The 23,211-nt window shown below is 35.4% G+C and overlaps 1 long non-coding RNA gene across 8 annotated transcripts in view; it reads right to left on the bottom strand.

Annotated features, from left to right (window-relative positions):
• The window catches only part of LOC139039895 (uncharacterized), a 143,104-nt gene that overhangs the window by 65,514 nt on the left and 54,379 nt on the right, over window positions 1–23,211 (bottom strand). The gene's annotated exons all lie outside the window — the stretch shown is intronic.

Genomic DNA, 23,211 nt, shown 5'->3' on the forward strand with positions numbered 1-23,211 from the left:
ACCTTATAAAAATTTAAAATTTTTCATTCAAATTATGCTTTCATATATAAGATGATCACTCATTTTATATTATTTTATTTTACTTGCCTTGTACTAAATATACAGATTACTACATTATTAAAGGGCTAGTCTCTTTTTTTTTGTCCTAAAGTTTTAGTATATAGAGAATAAGTAATTTAAAAACAATAATAATCTTTAAAAATTTTCCTTTAGAACGCTATGGTTATACACCTAGAAACAGATCATAGATATTATATTGGTATTTTCAAGACACAGATACCACATTTCCAGAAAACTAAGGCCCCCTAATGATCTGTCTGTAAATTATATATGACAAATGGTGAAGAAAAAGAGAAGAAAGAAGATGAGTTTTTACATTCAAATCCATGGTACAACACTCAGGTAACTGTAGGTTAGGTAACAGGTGACTCAGACAAGTCACATATATCTCTGGGCTTCAGTGTCTTCAACTGTAATATGAGTATAATGGTACTCACCATATACGGTTGTCCTAATTATCATAGGTTTTATATATGATAAATATAGAATATAAGAATAAGAATAAGTCCAGTTACGAGCCATATGACATTGTTTCAGTCAACAATGGACCACATATATGACAGTGGCCCCAAAAGTTTAGTACCATTTAGCCTAGGTGTGTAGTAGGCTATGCGATCTAGGTTTGCGTACGTACCCTCTATGATATTCGCACAATGATAAAATTGCCTAATGACACACTTCTCAGAATGTATACCCATCATTAAGTGACAGATGACTGTGTAAGAAGAAGAATATAAGAAGAAAAGTATAACTCTTACAGTGCTAGACAAACCACAGGCGCTTGATCAGTTGTCGCTCTTATTGCTGTAGCTCCTAATATTACTGCTATGATTGCTTTTTAAAGAATCTTTGCAATGGAGTTAGTTGCCTCCGTTAATTGCCCAACCTCAGCCCCCTACACTTCAACAAGATATTTAAGATATCAGAGAAAATCCATATTGGTTATCCCATTTTATTTATCTTGAAAATAGAATTGTTTGAAGATAATTGTTGATAAAACCAAAACCAATAGTCTAGCTACTCAATGCCAGCTCTAGAAAGTTAACACCCATATGGAAAGGAATAAAATGTCTCCAAACCTATATTTCTTTTAGAAACTTAGCTACTCTCCTACCCTAAATCCTGGTATTAGTTAGTTCTCAACTACAAAAGTTCAAATCTCTAATATACAAGAAATAATATTACATTATTTTCAATATGCTATTTTTGCTAATAAAGAAATTAATATATAAAAATTGCTAACTTTTGTACATATAAGTAATAATATATGGTCCTAGTCCCAAGAATTTTGCAAATTATTATGAAGAAAAATACAAACATAATTTCATTTATTTTCTTGATAGAAGTAGGTAAGAACTGCCAATTTTTTTTGGAGTGGAGGAGTTTAACTATGCCAGGTAAATTTCTTAAATTTATTCATTCTTTTTCCTATATTTTCTAATTTGCTTTATGTTTTCTGTCCACCAACTAACCCCTTTCTTCTTTTTTGCTTTTCTTTCAGTTAAGTTTTTGTTTTACAGTTATATTTTCTAGTTTGTGCATCATTTTCTAATGCACATCCCTACTGTATCATCTACAGCTCACAGAGAGAGTGGGTTAGTTATGTTGCAGCAGACTAAGACATCACTCTTGAGCAGAGTGTTCATGCCAGGCACATCTCATACTTCCACCCATTGTTGGGTGCCTTTGGGTGTCTAATCCTGACCAGTGGCGCCTGGATGATAGGGTTGACATGACACAAATCATAGCAACTAGTGCCTGCATTTTCCCTAGAGAGTGCCAAGCATATGGCTCGTATCTGGTATACTTATCCAGCCTAGATCCTGATTAGTGTAGTCAACATCTCTATTAGCCTGAGTTTGTGGTCATGGTTGTAGTAAGGATATTCCTTGCTGAGATTGTGCAGATTTGCAATAGAGACTGGAGAGAAACCCAGTGACATGGAACTTCCCTTGAAGCTGCATGTATGTATGTATGTGCATAGGAAATACAAAAGGGTCCAACAAAAGTAGAAGCTGGAAAACACCTGAAAATGGTCTCAACTTTGAATTTTCCCCTGCCTATACACAGATTTATGTGCATAAAAAGGAAACCTTAGTAAATCAAGGTGATTGAGCATAATTCATATATTGTGATTAGGTGACCTTGGTCTCTGCAGAAACAGAAACCCTAGTAAGCTAAGCTTTAAAACAAAAACAAGAAGATAAAAGCACTAAACAGAGACATCAGTGGTCACACACTGCAGGAGAAACAGATTTCACAGATTTGGACCAGGAAAGTTACTAAAGTAATGAACAAACAAAAACAAAACAACAGCAAGAACTGTCAGAGGGGGAAAATGAAAATCCAAAAAAGTTAAAATACGTTATCTAAAATGTCAAATTTTTAACAAAAAATTACAAGGCATTCAAAGAAACAGAAAAGTGTAATCCATCCTGAGGAGGGGGAAAAACCATCAATGAACTGATTCTGATTGTTCCTAGATGTGGATGTGACAAAGACTTCAAAGTGACTATTATAGGTATCATCAAAGAAGTAAAGAAAAATTATATTTGAAGAGTTAAAAACAAGCATAACAACAATGAATCATTAAGCAAATTTGCAAAAAGGGGATAGAAATTACAGAAAGTTATATAAAAAAAGCTGAAGCTTCTACCTCAATAAAGAAATAAAGAGAAGATAAATAAATAAATAAATGAGATGATGAAAAATAAAAGATTGAAGAAAACTTAACAGAAACTCTGAAACCTAAGTGATAACTTAAAACATACCCACAAACATTAAATGGGAGTCAAAACAAAAGGGTATATTCTGCATGATTCTATTTATATGAAATTTTACAAAAAACAAATATAGTGTGATTTAAATTGAATCAGTTGTTGCCTGGAACTGAGGGTCATGGAAGTGAATCAATTTGTAAATGGACACAAGCAAATAGACAAGAAGATTAGTGCCCTCTTCAATATCAAACAGCTTAACAGAAATCAGGCAATAAATTTAGTGAGGGTTTAGTGAAATTTATAGGGATATTAGGTGGAAAACACAACAAAGAAAATAATTGTGTAAGCACAATCATCAGGTTTATTCTAGACCAGCTCCTTGCTTTACCTATGACCTGCCCACATTGGAAGCATCTCAGTGTCTTAGAATCTAAGCAAAACTAAATGCTGTCCTGTAAGGAAGAGAAGTTGTTTTCTTGTTTGGCTAAGATCCTCTTACATTTCCTGTCACCTGATTGCAAACTTCCCTAGATAAACCACGGCCCTATCCACAAGAATGTGGTCTAGCTCTATGTTCAATAAGACATCCACACAATGGTTTGATGCCTCGTCATTTCCCAAAGTCTTGGGTTTTTCACTATCAGATAACACCATATGTAAAACATCAACATCCCAGGACATACTGTGCTGTCCATGCTTAACCCATTTTCTTTTTATTCCGTAATTATCACACCCAGGGTTCTGTTTCCAACCAGAGTTGCCATATTGTATGAAGGGTAAATGGGACATTAGGGACAATATTTGTGAAGGTTGCATCACTATGCCTGGCACAGCAATGTGTGAAGCAAATGTTATATCTCTTCCAACTTTTTTTTTCCCAAAGAAATATTTGATTTTATCAGTAAGTCATGAAATATTTTAATCAGTGGGATGATTAGATCAAATTTATGTCTTAAAAGGTTACTCGAGTAGAAGTGTGGAGGGCAAGACTAATGCCTAGGTGACAACTCACTTAAGACAAAAGAGGGGGAATGGTGGAGGAAGATGAAGCTATAAACATCATTAGAAGCTAAAATGTAAGCTACATTTTACATACAAAATATATGTTAAATTTTTTGAAAATGATTATGCAGAAAATGGAGAATTAATGAAGATCTTTAAGATATGGGGAAAATGGTCAAAACTGTGTTTTAGGGGCATGCTTCTAGATTAATATAAGCAAGATACCAAATAATTGGAACTAGAGAAGGGAGATGTTAGAACTTTTTAATTACCTTGGTGATAAATGCTTGAGATGTTAGAATTTTTAAATTACCTAGGTAATAAATGCTTAAATCTGAACTTATAGTGATAAAATTAGTAGTGATAATGGCTTTTAGAGTAGTTAACTTCATTGAATGCTCACTCTATACCACAATGCCAGGCACCACTCCAACCATTCATTTAATCTGCACAACACTGAGTAATCTTGGTACTGCTATTATCATCATTTGGCAGAAGTTATGTAACTTGTCCAAGCTGACAAGTAACAGAGTAGCCAGCCTGGATTCCAATCCAGGCTAACTCCAAAAACTGTGCTTACAAACTCTATACTAGGTGAAATATTGTAAAGAGAGAATGATTGACTGGGTGCCAGTGGTCAAAGACCAGTGACGTGCGACCCAGAGATTTCTAACCTGGGGAAAGAGTTGGAAATAAGCCCTCAGGACTTTTATTCTTAGAATTATGATTCATTCTCTTCCTTCTTTTAGCTTGAGCTTATATTTCTCAAAGACTGGACCCTCTAAATTTTCTCCCCACTATAACAGTACTTAATGTAAAAGATATGTCATATTTCTTTTAAAATATTCTAATGTAACTCAGTCTGGCTGAGTCCCTGCACTTGCTGGGGTTTTTGAGAACTTCAATGTCAATCATTATTGAAGCTCCGCCTCCTCCTCTGCATCAACAAGACCCTGAACAATGAAGAAGGAATCTGTTTCCTAGTTGCATGGACTCCTTTGGCCAATCTTTGTCGCTGCCAACCCTAGTTCACCATCAATCAGGCACTATTTTGATGCTCACAGCCAGCATTGACACTGAAACCACTAAGGTACCCAAAGCAGAAGCATGTAAGTGAAACGTGTTCCTGTGTGCCCATGCCACTCTTCCCATAGAAGTTTTACTTTGGATCCCTATATTTGAGAGGAAACTAGTATTCTCCCACCTGGGAAACTCAAAGTACCCTGTTCTTCTCACTCTCAGGGAAACCACTTTTCTTTCTTTCAGCTCTCATAATTTATGGGCTCCCCATCACCTCCCTGAGAATACATAGCTTGATCTTCCCATAGGCCTTGGGCCAACAATTAAACACCACTGTCAATGGGGCAGATCTAGCTCACCGATGTGCTTAGTTGGGCCAATAAAGTGCTGACCTACACATTATTATCAATTGTCAGCAATTAAACGTGGATATTTCATATAAAAATCTAGAGCCCATGTTCACAACTAGAAAAAACAGACTGGGGTTTTAATGGTTATCGGTTATCATTCTTGCATATGGAGTTCTTGTAGCCTGTACCAATTTCCCCTTACTTCCCTGACACTGAAGTCAGGTGTCAGTTCTATTTTTCACTTGGCCCTTGAAGATATTCAGGGTATCTTCAGGCCTAAGGTAACCCAGAGAGAAGCACAAACTGCTGGGATGTGAAGGCCCTCACTATTCTCTGAGAAAATATCTCATTCTTTTGTAATGAGCCTGGGACTAAGAAAACATAAATACCTTTATTTACTCATTCAGGTTATTCTGCCATATTAACTTTTTAGCAGAACACTCTGTTTCTGTTATAATGATGTTCTGTCATCTCAACCATTGATACTTGTACAATGAACTAGAGAAATTAAGTTGTTACTTATAACACCCTAGTGAGCACTACACCCAATAGGTTAGAAGAGGTGCCCATCACATTGGTTGTGAACTGTTGTCAGAAAGATTGACTAGATACATATCTGCCCAGAGCAGTCAGCCAGGCGAAATGTGATCAACTATTTGGATTCAAGTATAATCAGTTTTACTCTTGCAAAGCTGAAATGTCTATATTACTGAGAGAATATTTTTCATAGAGTAATCTTCTAACAGATTCTAAATCAGTCACGCTAATTCCAGCAGATCTTGAAAAACACACTTGAAATGTGTTTTCAGATGGGGAACATATATTTCTAACTCAGTAATTGGAAAGAAAGAAAGATAAGTGAGAGGGAATGAAGCAAAAATGAAGAAAATGTGAAAATTAATAAAGGGAAATATCATTTGAAATGCAGTAAGGAGGCTGGAATGGGGAGCTCCCATGAAGTACCACTTGAGGTTAATTACAGGAAAGACAGTCAATTACAGACCCCAACAGAAAGAAGTCATCAATGGAAAGATAGTCAATTACACACCCCAATGGAAGTTATCAACAGGAAAGAATTATCAGTTACAGAAACAAATGCACATTGCATTCCAAACATAAATTGATTATGCCAGCACGTAAGCCAATGAGAAACCATCACCACCCTGAACGCTTGTTTTCATCCAATGGATTTTTGTTCAAAACAATCCCTCCCAACTTCCACCTTTGTCTCTATAAAATAACGTCCCTCTCCTTTGTTTGTTGGATTTGCCTATGCATATCCCGAATTGCAATTCTTTGGCTATTCCTGAGTAAACTAATTTCGCTGGTATAATAACTAGTTATTTTATTTTTAAGGTTGACACATGTGGTGTCCAAAATGGGATCCAAAGGAAGCAATCCCCAAGAGAGGACAGCCCCCAGAACCCAGTGCGGTACTGGCCCTGAGCCCCTTGTACTCATCCCTTCCACAAGTCACTGCTTCCTTTTGGTTTGAAGAATCTCCTCTCAGATTTCAAGCTCCACTCCCTTTGCATTCTGAGCTCTCTAACTTTATTCAGGATCAGAAGAGACTTTGTCCTCTCCGGGCAGGGACTTTGTACTCCTGGTTCAAGGCTCTGTCCTTGAATCCAAGGCGCCATTCTTGGTCAGTCCTCAGTTGTTTTCTGAAGGTAGCACAGTTCCTTTTGGGGCTCCGGTTTGCTGAACATCCAGGAGTTTTCTTTGGTTTTCAGATTCCTTTCAGAATCAGGGCTGGGAATCCAGCAACTTTTTGTTTTAGATTCCTTCGGTGACCAGGGCTAGAACTCTAGCAACTTTCTTGGGTTTTCAGAGGAAATTTCAGAAATGGAGTCCCGGTCATCTTAACGTTTTGAGGGAAACGCTCCTTCAGGGATCCCAACCGGGTTTATTTTGAGACCTTTGGGTCCCTTACATGTGCATTTTTAATTAAGTGAGTCAGACTGACCAAGAGTAGTCTGAAATTACAGTGACCATTGTGAGGATCCTTAGATCCCAAATTCATTTTTCTTAAAACCAAATTGGAAGAACATGGCTCTAAAATTAAGCAAAATTAGTGATGTGTTTATTTTAATTGGTAACAGGAAGTTTCCAAACATGTATAAAACTAAATTCTCCTCACTACAAGATAACATATCTAGGTTAGCTAAAATAGAGAAAAAACTGAGGGAAACAAAATGGCTTCTGAGGCCTCTCTTTCCCTTCTCCCGTTTTCTTTGTCTTATGCCCAGGCCCCACCTCTAGTGCCATCTTCTTCCTTCCCTTTCGCACCATCTCTAGTGCTGAAACTTTCATTATGTGAGCAAGTAACCTTAGTTCCTCTGCCAGAAACACATTTTGGATCCAAGATTCTTTTGAACTTTGTACCTGAGACATGGCTAAAATTTTTAAAACAAAAGCTATAAGGTCTGTATGTCTGTCTATATGTTATGCATGTGATATTTTTCTACCTCCAGATGATATTGCTAAGGTTGATTAATGAAAGAACTCTTTTTAATTGGCTTACAATTAAGTGCTTATAGATTAAGTATTACTAAACCTCAGACAAAATTTGTCAGCAAGATAGTAATTTAAGATGATGGTTGGCTATTTAATGTCATATCCAAGCATGATTGTTAAAAGCAAGTAATTTAAATAAGTATAAATAAGATCAAACTTTATACTAAGTTAAACTAAATAATGGGTGGTCATTGAATATCTAAATCGTTTCCAGGTAAGATGAACATTAATTACCAAACATAGGTTTATCTACTTTTGCCTTCCTATTACAGAGAAACTAAAGATATTTGAGTCTATTAGTGAGCATGTTTCATACCATTCTGAGAAATTTTCTATGAAAAAGGTGTATATTTCTAGAAATTTATAAAGGTATTTATAGATTCTTCAAGCTACAAAATGCTCATATAATTCACAATTGCTTACTTCTTAGTTTTTCACTGGAAATTAAGGATTCTAAGGGTTAAGAATTCTAATCAATATGTTTAATAATATGGGAAACATCTCCGTATGCAAGGAAAGTAGGATGTCTATTTTGATAAAAGAAAGTATAAGGAGCGAAAATGCATTTTGTTGAGGGAAAAGAAAGTAATTTTGTCCTAAATAGAAGCTAGTTATTTTGGAATGGGTAGGAGGAAAACATAGGACAAAACTCTAATAAAAACGTGATGAAGGTTTGTGAAAAGGAATCTTGGGAAAGGAATTTTGATATGTGGTCAAGCTGGCTAAGATTAAAATGAATTGATTAAAATGAGTTTTAATACCAAAATAAGCTGATGCAAAATTAATTTGGATTTCTTTTTCATTGAAAGGACAAGGTTTTCTTGGTCAATTGGTCTGCTTTTGATAATAGATTGTGAAAACTTCTTTACCTTTAAGTAATATGCCTAGAAAACAGAGATTTTGTCTTTTATCAAAATTATTTCCTGTGTTGTTTCTATCAAGTCTTTAACTATTTAAGAGAACTGAGTCATCTTGGTATTGAAGGAGTTAAATTTTTCTTACAACCACGTAACCTTTGGTATTTACCTTTGAAACCATCTCCTTTTTTACTTTAGTCAAATAGATTCTAAAATAATATTTTTTAATGATCTGTGATCCTAGTTGGTCAAATGCCCAAATCATTTGATATTTTTGACAAGCTTCAAAATATTCAAATTCCAAATGAAATCTTTTCAACCTCCGCGTAACTTTGGAATTTTCCAGAGGGAACCTGGGGCATCTCAAAAGATTTGTTCTCTCTCCTTATAAAAAGAGAGAGATTATGCTAATTAGGCTTCTTTGGAATATCAAATTGCATGAGAAGCGTGGTCAAATCAGCAATAAGCCTTTTTAGATTATATTGTGTGGGTGAATGTTGCCAAAAAGTGTTCTAGAAATTATATAAAATTACTAGAAATCTGACATGTCTTGATATAATGTTATTACCCGTGATTCTAGTTACTATCTAAAATGTATGTCACAAGAATACCCACATTTCCTTGTCAATTGCCTTTTTTAAAGCCTTTTGTCAGTTACAGACAGTTATTGTTTTATACTGATGCTTTTACAAATATATTTTATTTTCAAAGAGAATCATAGAAAAGACTTTGACAAATACTCTGGAATACAGGTTTTTATACCTTTAAGATCATTATACTGAACGGGGTGGGAATTTCTGGAACTCGAATGTAGGACTGATTGCTTTGATGTTTTGTTTTCTGGATGTAAAGGACTCCTTTTTATCCTCTGCTCTAAGCCATCTTACAGCAATTTGGTAAAGTGTATCTTTGCAACAAGGGTTGAAACATTTATCTTTTTTTCTGTCTACATGATTCCTCCAGAATGCAGAAACTCAAGGTTTCATGACAATGTATATATTTGCATGGGTTCAGTGAAGGCTTGTTCTCTTTGTAACAGTACACAGTTGGAAATACTGGTTACATTACCATGACTTTGACTAAAATGTCATATTGAAGAAAGATGTACATAGACTCAGAAATGACCAGACAGCTTTAAGGAGCTGCTTGGAATAATCAGCCTATATAAATAATGAAGCCAAGTTTAATACAGATTAGTTTTACTATGATTACTTCTAATAAAAATAGGTGTAATTGTGGAGAAAGAAATTATGTTTGCGACTTTGTAGATATTAAATTCTAGTCCTATTAATTGTCTCTAAGGTTTTGTTATATACCTGTTAGCTAGAATGGATCTGAAATTCTTCTAGTTTCCTTAAATGTCTGGCTATGATACTCCAAACTAACATTTTCCATTTTTACTGCACTTGAAGTATCTTTGGAGGAGATTGTACCAGGCCCTCCTCTCTACCCAGACAGCAGCCAAACTTCAGGGACTCAAGCCTTGGGTACACATCTCACAGTTAAAGAAGGCTCCACCTGACATCTAGTCCTGTACAAATGCTGGGGCCCTCTGAATCAAATTGACTTGGAAGAGAAGCAGCCAACATCTGAGGCAGATGGCTTTCCCAAGATGTCTGGACAAGGCCTCTATACTTTTCTTTCACTGCTCTCTCTCACTTTGTCTCCTCCCTCCCTCCTATGGAAGGATAATGCCCTTGTCCTTATTTCCCAATCCCTCACAAAAGGGGGAAACCTCTCTGACTGCTGGATTTGCCATCAGAAACCTTAATCTATTTGGGACAATAATAACCAGTTAGTTCACCCTATAAGTAATTTCACTGGAATTCTGAATGCCATTGTATGTTTAAATTGTTCTTCAGCCCATTTTATAAAATCCGGGTACTAAGCCCACCTAATTTCATTCCTTGCTTTAATTTGATCCAACCTTGGGTGGGAAAGACAAGATCTTATGATACTTGTATGATAAATTCTGTGGGATGGCCAACGTAAATTGGGTTATTTGTACACTTGTTAATATACCTATATATTTAGGTAACCTCTCAATATGTAATAATGCAGCATCTGAGCCTTTGTTAGATGGTGGTAATGCCTCTATGCCAGTGAAAGAGTCCATAGATACTGTTCCTTATGCAGGAGCCCATGGTTCATTTTCATATGTGGAGGCTCTGACAATAGCCTTTATGCTTGGGCATTTCATTGCCTTGACAGCTGGAAAGTACAAGAATGGTGTGCTCTTGCCATATTCATGAAACTTTCTCCCTGCATAACAAATTAGAGTGGTCATTTCCACTAAATTCCTATAATCACCTGAAACAAGAACTTCCAGGAGACACGTGTGATTCTGGCTTTACCTCCATGGATCAGAGTGAATGCCAATGAACCAATAATTGGGAATTTCTCCCTAACACTAGAAGGAAGAGTTACCAGTTCCACAGTCAAAGCAGTTACAACCCAACAACTGTCACTTAACTCACTGGCCAGGGTAGTTTTAGACGACCGTATAGCTCTTGATTACCTACTTGGTGAGCAGGGAGGTGTCTGTGCAGGAACAAATACCTCCTGTTGCATATGGATGAACACCTCTGGGAAAGTAGAGACCCAATTACATAGAATTAGAGAGCAAGCACATTGCCTACAACAGATTTCACCCAATAACCCACTGTCTTTGGATTTATTCAGCTGGTTACCCTCAGATGTGGGCTCTCAAACAAATTGAGCTTGTTGAATCGTTCCTAATGCTGCTTTGTGTATTTGCTGTTAAACTCTGTACCTATATTACCTGTTAAACTTTTGTAAACATGACGTACCCAATAAGATGATGTTAGCTCAACAATTTGAAATGATTTCAGATGCTTACGACCTCAGACAACTATAGACTTTGACTAAGAGATGCCTGGGAGTTCTGCCTGCTGGCCTTCCTTGTTAATAAATGGTATCCAAGCACTGGGCACTCTCCTTCCAATTTGGGACATGACAACCAGGGAAAGGTCCTTTAGGCACTGAGGGACAAAACCACTACATGCAGAGAACTTGACTCTTGATCAGTGACGCTTTCAGAAAATGATCTTGAGCAAAAGGGGAAATGTAAAAATTAGCAAAGTACAACCTCATTTAAAATGGATTCAGGAGGCCAGAAGGGGGAATTCCCATGTAGTATCACTCGAGGTCAATTACAGGAAAGATAGTCAATTATAGACCCCAATGGAAGCTGTCAACAGGAAAGAGTCATCAATTACAGGAAGAAGTGCACATTGCATCCCTAACAGAAATTGACTACCCCACCAGCTAAGCCAATGAGAAACTATCACCGCCCTGAACTCTCACTTTCTTCCAATGGACTTTTGTTCAGAGCAACCCCTCCCAAACCCCTCCTTTTTCTCTGTAAAATAGCATTCCTCTCCCTTCTTTGTTGGATTTGCCTTTGGTCCACTACAGCAAGCACATCTCAAATTGCAATTCTTTGGCTATTCCCCAAAAACTCGTTTTGCTGGTAAAACAATTAGCTGTTTTATTTTTAAGGTTGACAAAACAAAGAGAGAGCACTTGGCATGGTGGTGTTCATGTCCTCTGCAACGACCACCTGGCCCTGCTTCCCACAGTAGAGTAACTATTACTTTGTTATATTGATCCTGGTTTCTCATGTCTTAGAGCTTAGAATTTGTCCTGTTTTTGCGAAGTAGAATTTTGAAAGTGAAATCCAATAAAATTTCAATATAGATCTTTTAACAGATCTGAAGTATACCAATGTTAGCATTGAGTTTATTCAAAGAAGTTTCAAGTTTCTCAACTCATTATATTATAAAACAGCAACAAATTGAAATAAGATAATTCTGCGTGTTAATTCTGATTAACAATGCCTTCATTGGTGGTTCTGAACTTACCTGAGCATGACAACCTCCTTGTAAATCAAAATGTTTTCTTCACCCTTACAATAATACAACTGTAATTTTAGTATTCATTAGTAGAGAAAATACATAATAATAAAGAGCTATTTTGAATTCATTGATATTTAAGGTTTTTGTACTTTGTAATTATGTGTTACATCATTAGTCGAATACATTTAAAAATAAGTCATCAGACACTTTTTGGTGTACACATGCACTTTTAGAACTCTTATAGTAATTTTGTGACATCCTCTCTTTCACTAGGAGTCCATAAATCATACATTGGTAACCACTGATTTACACAAAGCATACTTTGGAGAGTTGAGTTGTGTAAATGAGTCTTATTATCTGAATCGAAATGTATGTATCTGTGAATGTAACAATATTACACTACGCACAACTCTAAGACAACTGTTCAAGAAAGCTAGCCACTATTTGTCAGCTTTGAGCAAATTTGGCAAATTGTCAGTAACCCACCAAAGGCTCTCTTCTTGACATATTTCCAATCTGAACAGATTGTGAGTAGAGTTGCTTTAATTCAGCCTGTCACAAAGCTCACTACTGTAAATCAAAGAGATGCACTTGAGATCACATGTGAGAAAAAACTATGCACTTTGTAAAGGCGTGCTGGATAAAAATCTATCATATCATCTGTTTTACAGATCTACCATTACAATTTATAGATACTAAAAGCAGGAAACAAAAATAAAATGTCACTGTTTCTATTAATGTCAAAAGTACATCTATAAAAGTCTCTTGTCTTATCAAGGAGAGGTAATAGCTAATCCTGTAGAATATTCCTGTCGTACAAGCGAATTGACACCAAGAATATCTCTATGTATTCATTTTGCTCTCTTATTTTCATCTGAGATATTTTAATTTTAGGATTTTAAAAATAAGTTTATCCTTTTTATTGCATATTTATAACTTTTCCTCTTAGTTTGGAATTATTAGATTTTAAATGTAGATCATGGATAAAAATTTTTTGTAACACATTGAAAGTATCTGGGTTTTCCTAAAATTGTTATGAATACTAGTTCATTGTGGACAGTTATTTGATAATTAGACTTATTTTAATCTACACGCAGTAAAATTCACTAGTTTGGAGTACAGCTCTATGGTTTTCAACATGCCTTTACACACAGATTTGTATAACAACTACCACAAACAGGATCAGAACAGTTCCATCACCACATAAAACTTCACCGTGCTTTTTCCTTGTATTCAAACCCTCCTGCACCCCTAATCCTGGCAACTAGTGATCTGTTTTCTGTTTCTATAGCTTTGCCATTTCTAGAACGTTATGTAAATAGAAACTTGCAATAAGAAAACTTTCAAGACTGGATTCTTTCACTTAGCATATGCGTTTAAGATCCATCTATGTTGTTTCGTGTATCAATAGGTCATTCCTTTTCTTTGCTGAGTAGTATTTCATTGCATTGATGTACCACTTTTTGTTTATCCATTCACCCACCAAAGTGCATTTTGGTCCTTTCTGTTTTTAGTGATGAATAATGATGCTATAAATATTCACATACAAGATTTAATATGGAAATAAATTTTATGTCTCTACAGTAAATATGTAGGAGTAGGATTGCTGTATGCTATGGTAGACATATGTGTAACTTTATAAGAAACTGGCAAACTCTTTTCCAGAGAGTGCTTCGGGTATTTTGCATATTGACTAGCAAAGCATGAGAGTTTCTGCTTCTCTGCATCTTTGCCATCATTTGGTATTGTCAAGTTCTATTTTTCTTACTCATTCTAAAAATGTGTAGTGGTATCTCCTTGTGGTTTTGATTTGCGTTTCCCTAATGGCTAATGATGTTGAACATCTTTTCATGTACTTATTTTCCCTTCTGAATAGATTCTTTGATGAAGTGTCTGTTAGATTTTTTTCCCATTTTTTAAATGGGTTCTTTGCTTTCTTACTGTTGGATTTTCAGAGCACTTTTATATATTCTGAATACTAGTCCTTTGTCAAATATACAATTTGCAAATATTTTGTCCAGCTGGTGGGAGGATTGGCTTTTGATTTTCATAACAATGCCTTTAGCAAGGCAAAATAATTTAAATTTGATGAAGTTCAATTTATCTTGCTTTTTTTTCCTTTATGGAATTAAGTATTGTTTCTATGAACTTTCTCCTATCCCAAGTTTTAGAAGATTTTTCTCTGATGTGTTTTTCTATAAATTTTATATATATTTTACATTTAAGTTAATCCTCAATTATGATTAAATTTTTATACACACTGTGAAGTACAGGTTGGTTGACATTCAATTTTTACATGTGAATATCCAATTGTTACTGTTCCATTTGTTGAAAAGGCTTTCATTTCTCCATTGAATCACCTTTGAATCTTTGTCAAAGAATCAGTTGACTATATTTGTAGAGGTCTATTTTTAGATTCTCTGTTACGTTCTACTGATCTATGTGACTATCCTTCCCCAACACCACTTCCTTGATTACTGGAGCTTTATAGTGAATCTTGAATTTTGGTAGTGGGAGTCCTGCAATTTTTTTCTTTTTCAAATTGTTTTGACTATTCTATTTCCTTTGCCTTTCCACATAAATCATGGAGTCAGCTTGCCTATATCTATAAAATTCCTGCTAGCTTGTTTTCTTTTTGTTTTTTTTTTTTTGAGGAAAATTAGCCCTGAGCTAACATCTGCTGCCAATCCTCCTCTTTTTGCTGAGGAAGGCAGGCCCTGAGCTAACATCTGTGCCCATCTTCCTCTACTTCATATGCGGGATGCCTACCACAGATTGGCTTGACAAGTGGTGTCGTGTCCGCACCCGGGATCTGAACCAGTGAACCCCAGGGCTGCCAAAGTGGAATGTGCAAACTTAACCGGCCACCAGGCAGGCCCCTTGCTAAGTTTTTGATTTGGATTTCATTAAATCTGTACATCAAATTGAGGAGATATTAACTACATCGACTATCCCAATAATGTACACAGTATGTCTCTCTATTTGTTTAGGTCTTCTTTGATTTTTTTCGTTAGTGTTGTGTACCATATAAATCCCATACACATTTTGTTAGATTTATACTTGAATATTTTTTGTTTGTTTTTGAAAGAAGAGACTATTGTAAAAGGTACTTTTCAAAGATTAGGTTTCCAACTGTTTGTTGTTAGTTTATAGAAATACAATTGATTTTTTGTAAGTTGACCTTGTATCTTGCAACTTTTCTAAACTCCTTTGTTGGTTCAAGGAGATTTTCTTTTCATAGATTCCATGGGATCAACTACATAGACAATTATGTTGTTTACAAATGGGGACAGTTTTATATCTTCTTCCCAATCTGTATGGTAGTTATTTATTTTTCTTGCTTTATTTCATTGGCTAAAACTTCCAGTAAGATGTTGAAAAGGAGTGGTGAAAGTGGACATTCTTGACTTTTTCCTGATTCTTAGGGGAAAAATTTCAATCCTTCATCATGAAGCCTAATGTTAACTGTAGATTTTCTGTAGAAGTCTTTTTTAAACTAAGAATTCTCCTTCTATTCCTAGTTTGCTGAGAGTTTGTATCAAAAATAGATGTTGAATTTTGCCTAATATGGTTTCTATGTCTATTGATATGTTTATGTACTTTTTCTGTTAAGTTCTTGTTTAGTCTGTCAATATTGTGAATTACATCGACTAATCTTCAAATATTGAACCTGTCTTAGCAGATTGGTGGAAGATGTAAAGAATCTCTTAAATATTTTGCAAATATCAACTTTCTGTAAAATCTGATGGTAGAAAACTAAAACGCAATTCAACAAATATATTTCTATGTAGTTAAGATAATAAGGTTCATATGTGCAGGTCTTCTCATAATAAATTTGACAGATATTTGGCATAGAATATCCATGATGGTTCTAATCTGCTGGGCTATAGGCCAAATCTTGTCAAAAGTGTTTTTGATTTGGTCTATAAAACATTTTTAAAAAGTTGACTTAGAGTCTGGCATTTAAACTTCAGGAGATTTTACTTCCATTTCTGGATTTCTAGCTTCCCTTGAAAGCTCTCACAAAACTAGACCTCGTTGCTGCATGGCACCATCAGTTGGAGTTGAATAGTAACTATCCTGGTTGTACAAGGGCCACGTGGTCTCTGTTTTACTACAGTACCCAGAATTCCTTGAGCCCTTTTGCTCATTTATGTTATCTGTCTTACAGCTGTAGACTGGGAGGTTGCAATCGCTGACCTAGAGAAATGGGCAGATTGCACGTTAATTAGTATCTTTTTAATCTACAGTAAGTAGAATCTATATAATAAGATACTACTTTGTGTAATAGAATGTCTATTTTTTTTTAAAGATTTTATTTTTTCCTTTTTCTCCCCAAAGCCCCCCGGTACATAGTTGTGTATTCTTCGTTGTGGGTTCTTCTAGTTGTGGCATGTGGGACGCTGCCTCAGTGTGGTCTGATGAGCAGTGCCATGTCTGCGCCCAGGATTCGAACTAACGAAACACTGGGCCGCCTGCAGCGGAGCGCGCGAACTTAACCACTCAGCCACGGGGCCAGCCCTAGAATGTCTATTTTTAAAAATGAATATATGCTATTGAAATTAGCAATTCTTAAGACTTGGGAAGCAAATATAAATTCACAGAGATAGTTGGCGTTATTACGGTCATGTGTATCAAGAGTCTTAAAAAGACTCATATCTTTAATTATATTTCTTGAGATTTAACTTAGTGAGATAGAGACATGCACAAAATTTTAACCGTACTGATTTTTACGGGTGCTTAAAATAGAAAAAAAATTGGAAAAATGATGAGTTATCAGGTTAGCAGAATATCAATGACATAAAGTCTTCCTACAGATTCTAGCCATTCCCAGATCCCCAGGAAATGGCCTTTATTGCATTGCCAAAGGCTCAATACAAAAAAAAAATAAAAACAAAACCTCCTAAGTATGCATATTCCCTAAATGAAACCAAACACAAAGAGGGGCAAAAACTACTTCCTATCGGGTCACTCTCTGCCTGTGATTCAGCAAGACGTAGAGTTGACCAGAAACCTCGGTGTCCAACTCTCTTTAGAATGGGATCTATGCAGGCTACTAGCCAGAATTAATGTCCTTTCATCTCTCCCCTCAAATCTATTGAGAAATAAGAAACACAGGAGAAAACATGGTTGAACACATTCTCAAAATAAAAAGCATAATGTGCATAATTGGAGGGAGAACAGACCTGGTGAGGAGTGCATCAATTATGTACAGTGTTTCTATAGTGGAGACCTCTATACCGACCTCTCCAGACTAGCTGAAGAACCTTAACATCAGAACCAGTGATTCCACTGAAATTCAGCAGACCCAATGCAGGTGAATGTCTGCTACATACAAGAAACTGGGTTGGAGTTTCGTCATCAACCCCTATTCTGTGTCTAGATTTGAGAAGACCAATTTGAATAATCCACAAGTCTTGTCTCTCAGAAAACCTCAGGCCCGGCTCCCTTTTGAGTCAAAGAAAATTAATCCAGACAGAAAAAGATAACAGCCTGGGGACTATAAAAAATCGGAACCAGAAGGTAACAGAAAAACATAGCCTTGAAGATGCAGAAGGGTAAATTTTAGGAATGATTTACGTAACATTTATTTTCAATAATTTTTTTTTTATTAACAAAAATATTTAGGCCTTTGGAGGTGACACCCTTCAAGTTTGTCGTATTGTAGATCATTTCTAAATGTTGACGTTTCAATCTTGGTTTATTCTTTGACCCCAAAATTAATTAAACGAAAATTCCCTGTTAGATTTTTGTGGCCTTTATTTAGTTGGTATTAAGTGCTTTTGGTGGTGGTGTTTGTATTGCATTGTAGTCGCATTTTGAGTCTCTAAAATATCTATTTTGCCTAAGTAATTAAAATTTATTTATGGACCACTACCTGACTCTTTTTCTAAATAGTCTATGGTTATTTGAAAATAGATGCCTTCTTTGCTTGAGAGAAATCAAATAATATTGCATAATTTAATCCTCTATATACACGTTAATGTTTTTACTTATATCAGTAGCAGTTTTTCATATTATAACCACACAAAAAATTCTTACCCTTCCTTAATATTCAGTCTTTCTATATCATTTTAATGTGGTATCTCCCCAAAATGCCAGTTAGCTAGGTTTTCATCTGTTGTAAACTTAGTTTAAAATTTTTCGTCTTGTCGTAGGAGAATTTAACTTCAACAAATACACCTGTCAATCACTGATATGCTTGTCTTACTCATTTGACTTTGTTTAATGTTTTGTGTTTATTATACTTTTTGTAATGTTCTCTTTTATTTGCTTTCTTATTTTATAATCTTGATCCAGTTTTTTGTTCATTTTTTATTCCAGGGATTTGTTACCAGTAGTTACTTTTAATTTTGTAACATATTTGAACATATGTTTATCTGAAGGCATAGATAAACGTTGTGTATGTTCTTTCCACAAATAAAACAAGACCACTACTTGATGTGCCTTTTTGATTTGAAAAATGTAGGTATTCACCATACTCTTTGATTAGCGCTGGACTTTTATCCATTTCATTTCTTCATCTAAAACTCCTATGATTCTTGAGTTAGATATCTTGCTTCTATTCTTTCTTGGATTTCATCACATAATCATCATCTCTGTGTTTGCCTCTGTTTTTTGAAAGAATTAATTGAATTAGTTTTCTCATTTATCTAATTACAAATGCAATTTTCATTGTTTTATAAAATTTCTACAATCATACTTTTTAATTTTCAAGGGAATAATTTTTATTGTTCCTTTTTCATAGCAGCTTGATATTTTTTATACTTTTTAATTTTTTGCCAGCTTATTGAGGTTAAATTAACATAGTAAAATTCATCCTTTAAAAACCTATAGTTTGATCAACCATCACCACCACAATGAAGATATAGAACATTTCCATCACACCGAAAAGTTCCTTCATATCTCTTTGCCGTCAAGACCCTCCCCTCACCCCTTGGCCTAGGCAACCACCAATCCGACTTCTCTCCTTATAGATTGGGGTTTCCAAAATGTCATATACATTAGTGATACAGTATGTAGCCTTTTGTGACAGCTTCTTTCACTTTGTATAATGCTTTGAAAATTTATCTATGTTGTTGCATGTGTCAGAACTTTAGCCCATTTATTGCTGAGTAGTAGTCCATTGGATAAGTATGCCACAAATTTTTTATCCATTTACAGGTTATAAGACATTTAGATTTTTTCCCCAAGATTTTAACTATCATGCATAAAGCCGCTGGTCTTTGTGTAGACATAGATTTTCCTTTGTCTTGGCTAAACACCAGGAGAGGGATTTCTGGCTTCTGTAGTAAGTGTGTAATTAACTTTATAAGACACATTGCTATAGCATTTCACATTCCTACTAGAAATATAAGTGATTTCAGGTTTCTCTGCATATTCACCAGCACTTGCATTGTCAGGGTTTTTTCCCCCACTGTAGCCATTGTAGTGGATTGTTAGTAATATCTCATTGTGTTTATAATTCATATTTTAACAACAACCAATGATGAATGATGTTGAACATCTTTTCATGTGTCTGTTTGCTATCCATAAAACTACTTTGCTGATGTGTCCTCATGAAAGTCCAATATAAGGTAAGCCCATTGTTCCATCTCATTTGTTGAAAAAACTATCTTTTTAATATTGAATAGCCATTGCATCTTTGTAAAAATAAATGATAATATTTGTGTAGGTTTGTTTTTGGACTCTCCATTCTGTTATGTTGTTCCGTCTAACTATCCTATTCAAAATTACATTATTTTGATTACTAAAGCTTTCTACAAATGGGCCATACTTTCCTACTTCTTTACGTGCCTTATGATTTTTTGTGGAAAATTGGACATTTGAATATTATAATGTTGTAACTGGAAATCAGAGTCTCCCCACTCCCAAGGGTTGGCTGGCCTCGATTGTCGAAGGCTGTAGCCATTCATTTGTCCAGTTACTTTTCCAAACTATTTTTGCAAAGACTTTTTTTCCTACTTATGTATAGTCACTGAATTCTTTTTCCTTTAGCTTGCTTTCAGCTAATGTTTTGACAGAGATTTCCTTGAATGCCAGGAGGTAATTAAAAACATACACACACACACACACACACAAAAGGAACAAAAAATTCTCCCCATCTTCACAGATTGGCCTGGAGCTGGAACACTGCTTCAACACTTAGCCCAGACATTTATAATCCCAATTTAGTCTTCACTTCCTTCTTGCATGGAGCCTAGAGATTAGCCTGAAGTGAAAGCTCATGATTTTCTCAGGTCTTTTCTGAGCATGTGTCCTGCCCTGTGCAAGTGTGTGGCCTTCTCAATTTCCCAGTATATATAGGGATGAATGCCTTAATTTCCCAAAGAAACTCTTTCCCCACCTTTCTTTTCCATTTTTAGCTATATACTGTGCTTAAATTTAGTCTTGTTTTGTGTTTTTATTCATGCTTGAAGTTCTCTGACATTCTTGAATCTGTGGTTTGTTGTCTCTCTTCACTTTGAAAATTTCTTAGCCACTTTCTCTTCAAATATATCTTTCATCCATTCTCTTTTCTTTCTGGGATTTCAATTACACATATTATTAGACCACTTCGTATTTTCCCACAGCTCCTGGGCTGTTCTAGTTTTTCAACCTTTATCTTTCTGTGTTTTAGTAAAGATAATTTCTACTAAAATTACATTATTTCTAAGGAAATATGGTTCTAGGAAAGCAAAAGCCATAGAAGAAAGATCACTCATCTGAGCCTTAATCTTAGAGGGAACCTCTGCTATAGAATCAATGCACCAAGGCAGGAAGGAAGAGGTAAAGAAGTGGCTCAGCCTCTCTCTCCTCTTGACCTCCAATCACCCATCAGTACCTCCTAGTGGCTTAAGCCAACTCAAGTGTTATGAAAAGATGGCTGGGTAATGTATGCTAGGGGTCATCGTCCAGAGATGTAGAGTGGCATAGAAAAGGGTATGGAATGGATGGAGGAGAGAATAGAATTACCATCATTCTTGTCAGTCTGAAGATGCAAAATAATATATCGTCATAGTTTAATTTGTACTACTCTTTTATGCAGGAGGTTGACATCCTCTTATATGTTTAAGAGCCATATTTATTTACTTTCTTGAGACTATTCTTTGCCAAGATTTTCTTTGCAGCCAAAACAATGTTCTATTTTATAAAAATAATCATGGCCACCTAATAGGCACATGAAAAGATGTTCAACATCACCAATCATCAGGGAAATGCAAATCAAAGGTACATTGAGATGTCATCTTACACTCGTTAGAAGGGCTATAATCAGCATGACAAAAAATAACAAATGTTGGAGAGGACGTGGAGAAAAGGGTCCCTTCATACACTGCTGATGGGTATGCAAACTGGTGCAGCCACTATGGAAAACAGAATGGAGATTTCTCAAAAAATTAAAAATTGAAATACCATATGACCCACCTATTTCACTACTGGATATTTATCCAAAGAACTTGAAATCAACAATTCAAAAAGACTTATGCACCCCTATGTTCATTGCAGCATTATTAATGATAGCCAAGATGTGGACGCAACCCAAGAGCCCATCAACTGATGAATAGATAAAGATGTGTTATATATATACAATGGAATACTACCCAGTCATAAAAAAAAAAGACAGAATTGTCCCATTTGCAATAACATGGGTGGAACTTGAGGGTATTATGTTAAGCAAAATAAGCCAGACAGAGAAAGACAAATATCATATGATTGCACTCATATGTGGAAGATAAACAAATACGGGGACAAAGAGATCAGACTAGTGGTTACCAGAGAGGAAGGGGTTTGGGGGATGGGTACAGGGGTAAAGGGGCACATATATAGAGTGACAGACAAATACAATGTACGACTGAAATTTTACAATGTTATAAACTATTATGACTTCAATTAAAAAAAATAAAATAACCATGGCCACCTAGAAAAATGTTTTAATATCTGTTTTCTCATAAAATGGATAGCTGGATATACATACAATAAAATGAATACACACAAACACACGTTTGTCCAAGGTTGCTACAACAAATTGTCACAAACTTGGTGGCTTAAAGCAACAGAAATTTATTCTCTCATGGCTACCAGTAACCTTGGGCACTCCTTCGATTATAACTTCATCTCTCCAGTCCCTCCTCCATCTTCACATTGCCTCATCCTCTGCGTGTCCATGTCTTCTCTTCTTCTGTCTTTCTCAAATCTCTCTCTGCCTTTCTCTTGTAAGAACACTAGTCATGGAATTTAGGGCCCACTTGGATAAGCCAGGATGATCTCCTCATCTTAAGATCTTTCACCTAATTATATCTGTGACAATCCTTTTTTAACTAAAGTAACGTCAGCAGATATTTGATATGAATATCATTTTGGAATCAGTTTTCAGTCTACCACATATCATACAATATCTCAAGTAGGTCTACCTTATTCATTATGCTATTCAGTTCTTTTATTCCTACTTATATTTTCGTCCACTTGATGTGTCATAGCATGAGGTAGGTGAATTGAAATGTTGTATTTTAGTGTTTTTTTTACCTATCCATGAATCTACAATTTCTGCTTTCTGAATATTGCTGCTGAATTATTTTGTGCACAAAAATTTACAATTATATTTTCATTATGAATTCTACATTTCATTGCTATAAAATGTCATTCTTCTTCAAAGGATTTTTGTATTGAGTTCAAATTTTGTATAGTGATATCTTGACCCTCTGCTTTATTATTTGAATTTCTCTGGTTTATCATTGTTCAATCTTTAAGTTTCGATTGTTTTGAATCACTTTGTTTTAGATGTGTTTTTTAACATACAGTATATAACTTTGTATTTTGATCAATATGA

This window comes from Equus asinus, chromosome 12 (assembly GCF_041296235.1).
Source record: "Equus asinus isolate D_3611 breed Donkey chromosome 12, EquAss-T2T_v2, whole genome shotgun sequence".
NCBI lineage: Eukaryota > Metazoa > Chordata > Mammalia > Perissodactyla > Equidae > Equus > Equus asinus.